Source organism: Pongo pygmaeus, chromosome 19 (genome assembly GCF_028885625.2).
Source record: "Pongo pygmaeus isolate AG05252 chromosome 19, NHGRI_mPonPyg2-v2.0_pri, whole genome shotgun sequence".
Taxonomy (NCBI): Eukaryota; Metazoa; Chordata; class Mammalia; order Primates; family Hominidae; genus Pongo; species Pongo pygmaeus.
In genome coordinates this window covers 8268023-8276384 of record NC_072392.2, presented here as the reverse complement: position 1 = coordinate 8276384, position 8362 = coordinate 8268023, and positions in this window count along the sequence as shown.

Genomic DNA, 8362 nt, shown 5'->3' with positions numbered 1-8362 from the left:
CAATGGATGCATATTTTTTAAAATGAGAATTCTAGCCTGGGTGCAGTGGTTCCCTCCTATAATCCCAGCACTTTGGGAGGCTGAGGCGGGCGGATCACCTGAGGTCAGGAGTTCGAGACCAGCTTGACCAACATGGAGAAACTCCATCTCTACTAAAAATATGAAATTAGCCGGGCATGGTGGCGCATGCTTGTAATCCCAGCTACTTGAGAGGCTGCGGCAGGAGAATCGCTTGAACCCAGGAGATGGAGGGTGCGGTGAGCCGAGATTGCACCATTGCACTGCAGCCTGGGCAACAAGAGCAAAACTCCGTCTCAAAAAAAAAAAAAAGAGAGTGAACTCTGACCATTCTGGAGAAGACCATGAGGGAAGAGAGTAGAAGCAGAAAAGGAAGTGAACAGGCTATTGCAGAATTTCAAACAAGCTGATGATAATGCCTTAAGCTAGGATACTGACCCTGATGACAGAGAGGTGGATGACTTTCAGATTTTTTTTCTTTTGATAAAGATAAAGTTATAATAATATCCAGGCAAGGTGGGTGGGGGTGACAAGAAGACAATTTCATATACCGTGGAAGGGAGTCCAAGCTGGCACAACCTTCCTAAAAGGCAAATTTACGATATTTATCACAAGGCTTTAAAACAATATTATCCTTTGCGCTATCGATTCCATTGCTAGTAATTTATTTTAAGGAAATACCACCAATACATTGCAGTAAAAACACTTATTGCAGACTGTTTTGTTTTTTTTTTTTGAGATGGAGTTTCACTCTTGTTGCCCAAGCTGGAGTGCAATGGCGCCATCTCAGCGCACCGCAATCCCCACCTCCTGGGTTCACGCAATTCTCCTGCCTCAGTCTCCCTAGCAGCTGGGATTACAGGTGGATGCCACGATGCCCAGCTAATTTTTGTATTTTTAGTAGAGACAGGTTTTCACCATGATGGTCAAGGCTGGTTTTGAACTCCTGACCTCAGGTGATCCGCCCACCTTGGCCTCCCAAAGTGCTGGGATTACAGGCATGAGCCACTGCGCCTGGCCAACAATTTTTATAATAGGGAAAAATTGGAAACAACCTAAATATGAATCAACATGAGATTAATTAAGCAAATTACTACATCTATTAAAAAAGAGCATCTAAAAGAATGTTTATTGGGATTAAAAGTTAACAATTAAAAAAAAAAGGTCCTGAAAGCATTCATACAATGTGACCTCATTTATCTTAAAAATAATTATATATCATATGTATAAATACAACTATACATTTTAACATAATTATATATTATATGGCTATATATATATAACATATATATATGCACGCTGGAATAAACACCAAAATATTAATGGTAGTTTTCTGTAGAAGTGGTGTACAGCTTGTATTTTGTGTGTGTGTGTGCATGTGTGTTTATGTGTGTGTTAAAATTTTCCACATTTTTTTCAATAATAGTGCTATTTTTATCATCCGAAAATAAGATTGTTCTTTCTCTGAACTCTGTCCCTGAGCCTGGCCTTACCTGTCTCAAGAATGGAGGCCTCCCAGCTGTCAGGGAGGATTTAAGCCCTGGGATGAACACTGCCAACTCAGAAAATCCTCCAAGGCGGCCAGCTCACGTCAAGCACTGTTTCTCCAAATGCTGCCGTGTCCCTGAGAACAAACCTCTCCGCTGTCTTGGTGGCTTCCCTCCCCCGCCTGTCCTGAAGCATCTCTGCCCCGGGAGTGGGTCACTTGACGACAGTGAGAGGGAATCCGTGCGGTGGCTGCCAGGAGCGCAGCCCCGCGCTGCCCGGGCTCCGGCCTGGCACAAGCTTGGGCCATGACTCAGCCCCTTCCTGCTCACCTGGCGTCCCGCCCTGCTGTCTCCACTTCCTCCCTAGCCCGCACCCTCGGGTCACCGTCCTTCCTTGCTAGTTTCATCCTGTTGAAAGAGTCCAAGCTACTTTTCTCTGAATTCTTTTGTTTGATCCACTTCAGTGGTTTCCCATCGAAAGGGCTCTCGGGTCAAGCATTTCACCCGGGCCTTGGGCTCAGCCACGGAAAGTTCTAGAGTCGCCTGTTTCTAGCTCTGGGACCCCAAGTTTCTGTCCCCTGCATGGGCGCCAGCCCTCACCCACTCGTGCCAGAGTCCACATGCGTGGCACTCCAGATGGTACACAAGTGAACCTTTTTATACTTAGAAGTTTGCATTAATTAATTAAAGTTTGTACCATTTCAGGAATTAATTGAGACAGAGTCTTGCTGTGTCGCCAGGCTGGAGTGCAGTGGCTCAATCTCGGCTCACTGCAACCTCCACCTCCCAGGTTCAAGAGATTCTCCTGCCTCAGCCTTCCGAGTAGCTGGTACTACAGGCGCGCACCACCACTCCCGGCTAATTTTTTGTATTTTAGCAGAGACGGGGTTGCACCATGTTGGCCAGGATGGTCTCAATTTCCTGACCTCGTGATCCACCCACCTCAGCCTCCCAAAGTGCTGGGATTACAGGCGTGAGCTACCGTGCCCGGCCCCTAATTATATTTTTAAGGTACAGACACTTATATTTGAGGCTGTTAAAGGTATGAATGCTTATGTTTAAGGGTTGTGTTTTGTTTCGTATTTTTTCCCAGGCTGCACTGCAGTGGCGCGATCTCTGCAACCTCCGCCTCCCAGGTTCATACGAAATTCTCGTGTCTCAGCCTCCCGAGTATCCGGGATTACAGACCCGCTCCACCACACCCGGCTAATTTTTGTATTTTAGTAGAGATGGTGTTTCACTATGGTGCCCAGGCTGGTCTCTAACTCCTGAGCTCAAGCAATCCACTCACCTCTGCCTCCCAAAGTGCCAGGATTACGAGTATGAGCCATGGTGCCAGGCCAGGCCATGTTTAAGATATTTTTAAGAAATGGATGTTTTTGCTGGGTGCAGTGGGTCATGCCTGTAATCCCAGCACTGTGGGAGGCTGAGGCGGGCAGATCACTTGAGGTCAGGAGTTCGAGACCAGTCTGGCCAACATGGTGAAACTCCATCTCTACCAAAAAATACAAAAGTATTAGCTGCCGTGGTGGCAGGTGCCTGTAATCCCAGCTACTTGGGAGGCTGAGGCAGGAGAATTGCTTGAACCAGGGGGGCGGAGGTTGCAGTGAGCTGAGATTGTGCCACTGTACTGCACTCCAGCCTGGGTGACAGAGTGAGACTCCGTCTCAAAAAAAAGAATAGAAAGTAGAATGACTGTGTAGCTCAAACACCCCCTTCACCTCACTACTGGCCCAACACACGAGTTCAGCTTGAGAAGGCAGCTTTTTTTTACTTAAACATTTATTGGGCTCTAATAATACTGGGTCTTTGTGCCAGAGTCTACAGAGATGTGTGAAATAGGATCTCCCTTCATCGAGGTATTAAAAGATGAAGGCCAGGGGCGGTGGCTCACACCTGTGGTGGGAGGAGGGTCAAGGGTCATGTACACACAAACTAAAAACACAAAAATTAGCCAGGTGTGGTGGCACATGCCTATAATCCCAGCCTCATGCTGAGCACTTTGGGAGGTCGAGGCAGGCAGATCACTTGAGGTCAGGAGTTCGAGACCAGCCTGGCCAACATGATGAAACCCTGTCTCTACTAAAAACACAAAAATTAGCCAGGTGTGGTGGCGCATGCCTATAATCCCAGCTACTCGGGAGGCTAAAGCAGGGAGAATTGCTTGAACCCAGAAGGTGGAGGTTGCAGTGAGCTGAGATGGTGCCACTGCACTCCAGCCTGGGCAACAGAGCGAAAACTTGTTTCAAAAAAAAAAAAAAAAAAAAAAAAGATGTAGAGGAGATGCCAGGAGAGATGTAATGAGGTAGAAAGGCATTCCAGCCAGGAAACAACCCCAAAAAAAGCAAGAAAAAAAGATCACAGAGGCCCACAAGCCCAGGGCCTTCAAGGGACCTGAGCCGGAAGCCAGAGCTGTGGTCATGCTGTGTAGCAAAAGACAGCCCAGGGAGGGGCTGGCTGGAGCAAGTCTCCAGAAAGCAGTGAGGGCTTCATGAGCTCCCTGAGTGTGGGCTGTGCCTCAGGGCAGTGGGGAGCCGCGGAAGTCTTCAGAGGGAGGGGACGGGATGGGGTGAGACCTGTGGTCACTGCGTATTGCTGGGCTGGGGCGCTTGGGAGCCAAGGCAGGTGAATTGGGAATGAAAATCAGTTCCTACTCTGCCTGCCAAGCCATGTGCCCTGACACAGCCGGAGAAGAAAGAGGGCCTTTTTCCAATTTACTTCCTAGAGGGAGGGGCCTCTCTGTGTTCTGTTCAGAGGCCCAAGGTGTCCCCGGTGCTACCAGCAGTCCTGGGCTATGTAATAATGGGGCAGAGCCCAGGAGGGCGAAACAACAGGGAAGCTTGGGGCAAAGCAAACCCTTGAACTGGCTGGAGCAAGCCAGGCCATAGCTAACAGCTGCAAATGGGTGGGGAGACCCTCAGGGCTGCACCAACCCAGTGTTCTTCCCTGGTCTCACTGTGGAGACTGCAGCCTCACCCGGGATGCCCCAGCGGCATCCTGTGGGGTCACCGAAGCAGCAGATCTCATCCCCTGGCCTCTGTATAGGCTTCCCTAGGGACACGGCCATACTTCACTCCATACTTTTGGGGTCCTTTGCCCTCTCTGGTGAGGCCTTCCCATCTGCCCACAGTCACCAGGTCAAGCAGGATGCTGAGAAACGGAGGCGTGGCGGGAGGAGGGTCAAGGGTCATGTGCACACACACACTCATGGCCGGGAGGTGCCCCCACCTCCTGCCCTTGTGCTTCGCCTCACTGTCTTTATGCTGAGCACACACAGGGCAGCCAGCTTGCCTCGCCCTGCCTCCCTTGCATGAGCCCATCCTCATCTGGAGCCAGGACTGGAGCTGGCCCCACCTGGCCAACTATGTGCACTCAGGGCAACAGGGCTGTCTCCAAACAGCACACAACCTTCAGTGTCCCCTATCCGGGCCCTGGTCCGTAATCTAGGCTTGCCCACAACAGCATGGCAAAGATCATTGCCAGGTGTCTTTTCATGGACGGCAGTGATGTAAACAGACCAAGAGTCTCTGCCCTGCCAAAGGTTGGCCTTAACTGTAAACTCGCATTCTCCCTCTCTCCCATCCCCTTCCCCACCTCTCTTCTCTCCACTGCTTCTGGGTCAGGCCTGCAGTTCCTGGCCCCATGTTTGCTCCCCAGCCTCCAACCCCTCTGCCTTAGATATCTGGGGTGACTCACACTTACTCTTATTAAAATGTCAGCCCTGGCATAAGATTCCAAATGGCATGAGTGACCCCATCCCATCAGGGTTGCCCCTGCCTGCTGCATCCACCCTGTCCCCACAGGGAGTGGCAGGAAGGTGGTGCAGAGAGCTGCGGAATGCCCCTGCGCCTGGACACCCAGTGTCCCTCCGGGGAAGCAGGAAAGCCAGGAGCTTCATGGATCCTGCTTCCCTGGAGATGCTGTGCAGGGAAAGCTGGGGACGGTGAAGATGGTGGGAACAGAGAGCAGGTTACTCTAGAGGCTCCTGGGGGCCCTTTGGGCCCCCATCTGAGCTGAGCCACCTCAACTTCCAGTCCTCCTCCCCTAGCCTGGAGGAAGGAGTACCTCTCCAAGCTACCCAGGACCCCAGTGATCTTTGAGGGCAGAGGTTCCCACAGGAGCACAGGCTGCTCCTTAACATCACCTGGGGAAGCTACTGAAAACTCAGATTCAACAACTGTGCATGCGCCTAAGAGAGAAAGCTCCAAGCTGTGCTGTCCAGTAAAACAAGCAAGATGCACCAGCATGCGTGTGGTGCACACCTTTAGATTAAAAACAGGGGGAAGGGCCGGTCACGGTGGCTAACAGCCACCCATAATCCTGTAATCCCAGCACTTTGGGAGGCCAAGGCAGGTGGATCACTTGAGGTCAGGAGTTCGAGACCAGCCTGACCAATCTGGTGAAACCCTGTCTCTACTAAAACTACAAAAATGAGCCAGGCATGGTGGCAGGTGCCTGTAATCCCAGCTACTAGGGAAGCTGAGGCAGGAGAATTGCTTGAACCCGGGAGGCAGAGGTTGCGGTGAGCCAGGACCACGCCACTGCACTCCAGCCTGGGCAACAGAATGAGACTTGATCTCAAAAACAAAACAACAACAACAAAAAAAAACAGGGGGAAGGAGGGGCACAGTGACTCACGTCTATAATCCTAGTACTTTGGGAGGCCGAGGTGGGAGGATTGCTTGAGCCCAGGAGTTCAAGACCAGCCTGGGCAACACAACGACACCTTGTCTCTACTGAAAATTAAAAAATTATCCATGTGTGGTGGCATGCCTGTAGTCGCAGCTACTCAGGAGGCTGAGTTGGGAGGATCACTTGAGCATGGAAAGTCGAGATTGCAGTGAGCTGCGATTGCAACACTGCACTCCAGCCTGGGTGACAGAGTCAGACCCTATCTCTCAAAAGAAAAAAAAAAAACAGGGAATACAAATCCCTATTTGTATTTGTATTTGTTTGTGTATATATAAATATAAATAACATGCACAAAACTAACTGCTAATAACAGCAGTTACCTTTTTTATTGTGGTAAAATACGTATAACAAAATTTACCATCTTAACCCTTTTTTTTTTTTTTTTTGAGACGAATCTTGCTCTGTCGCCCAGACTGGAGTGCAGAGGTGTGATCTCAGCTCACTGCAACCTCTGCCTCCCAGGTTCAAGCAATTCTGCTGCCTCAGCCCCCCAGGTAGCTGGGATTACAGGTGCGCACTGCCACACTCAGCTAATTTTTGTATTTTTAGTAGACATGGGGTTTCACCATGTTGGCCAGACTGGTCTTGAACTCCTGACCTCAAATGATCCACCTACCTTGGCCTCCCAAAGTGCTGGAATTACAGGTGTGAGTCACCACACCTGGCCCATCTTAACCATTTTAAGTGTACAGTTCCACAGTATTAAGTACGCTCATATTGTGAGCAACCATCACCACCATCCATCCAGAGCGCTCATCTTCCCAAATGGAAACTCTGTTCCTGTTAAACACTCACTCCCCATTGTCCCCTCACCCCCCACCAGCCCCTGGCAACCACCATTTCACGTCCTGTCTCTCTGATTTTGACTGCTCTAGGAACCTTATATAAGTGAAATCATACAGTATTTGTCCTTTTGTATCTGGCTTATTTCACTTAATGTTCTCAAGGTTCATCCATGTTGTAGCAGGTGGTAAAATTTCCTTCCTTTTAAGGCTGAATAAATATTCCGTCGTGTGGATGGACCACATTGTGTTTATCCATTTATGTGTTGATGGACATTTGGGTTGCTTCCACCTTTTAGCTATTGTGAGTAACACTGCTGTGAACATGGGTATACGAAGATCTACTTGAGTCCGTGCTTAAATTATTTGGGGTATATATCCAGAAGCGGAATTGATGGATCATACAGTAATTCTATATTTAAGTTTTTGAACCACTGTACTGTTTTCCAAAGAAGGTACACTATTTTACATTCCCACCAGTAGGGTAGAGGGGTTCCAATTTCTTCATATCCTCACCAACTCCTGTTATTTTCTGGTGTGGTTTTCTTGTTTTGTTTTGTTTTTTGTTTTTGTTTTTGTTTTTGTTTTGGTCTTGTTTTTGTTTATCCTTTTGAAGGGATGGTTACCTTCTGAAGGGATGCACAGGAAATGGGCAGATGAGGGACAGGGAGGGAGATTAATATTCACAGCAGGTCATTTAACACTTTCTCACTTTTTTTTTTTTTTGAGACAAATCTTGCTCCATTGCCCAGGCTGGAGTGCAGTGGTGTCATCTTGGCTCACTGCAACCTCTGCCTCCCGGGTTCAAGCGATTCTCCTGCCTCAGTCTCCCAAGTAGCTGGGACTACAGGCACCCTGCTAATTTTTTGAATTTTTAGTAGAGACGGGGTTTCACCATTTTGGCCAGGGTGGTCTCGAACTCCTGACCTCAGGTGATCCACCCACCTTGGCCTCCCAAAGTGCTGGGATTACAGGCATCAGCCACCATGCCCGGCCACTTTCTAACTTTTGAATCATCTGAATATATTACTTATTCAAGAAGGTACTTTGTTTTTCCAACACGTGTTATGAAAATTTCCAAACATACAGCAAAGATGAAAGAATTTTACAAGAATCCATACATCCACCACCTAGATTCCACCATTAGCATGCACTATTCTTACATTATCATATATCTATACATCCATCTATCCAATTATTAAAAACAAGTACAGTGTACTTTCCTGGGCCTCTCCCAAGACCTGCAAGTCATGAGTGGGGCCTGGAAATCTGTTTCTGTAATCTGTCCTCCAGGTGATTCTGGCATTAGGAACTTCTGTCCTGGTCCAGCTACTCATCCCTTGCAGAAACCGCACCTGCAGTTAGTCAGTGGTCAGCGGGGGT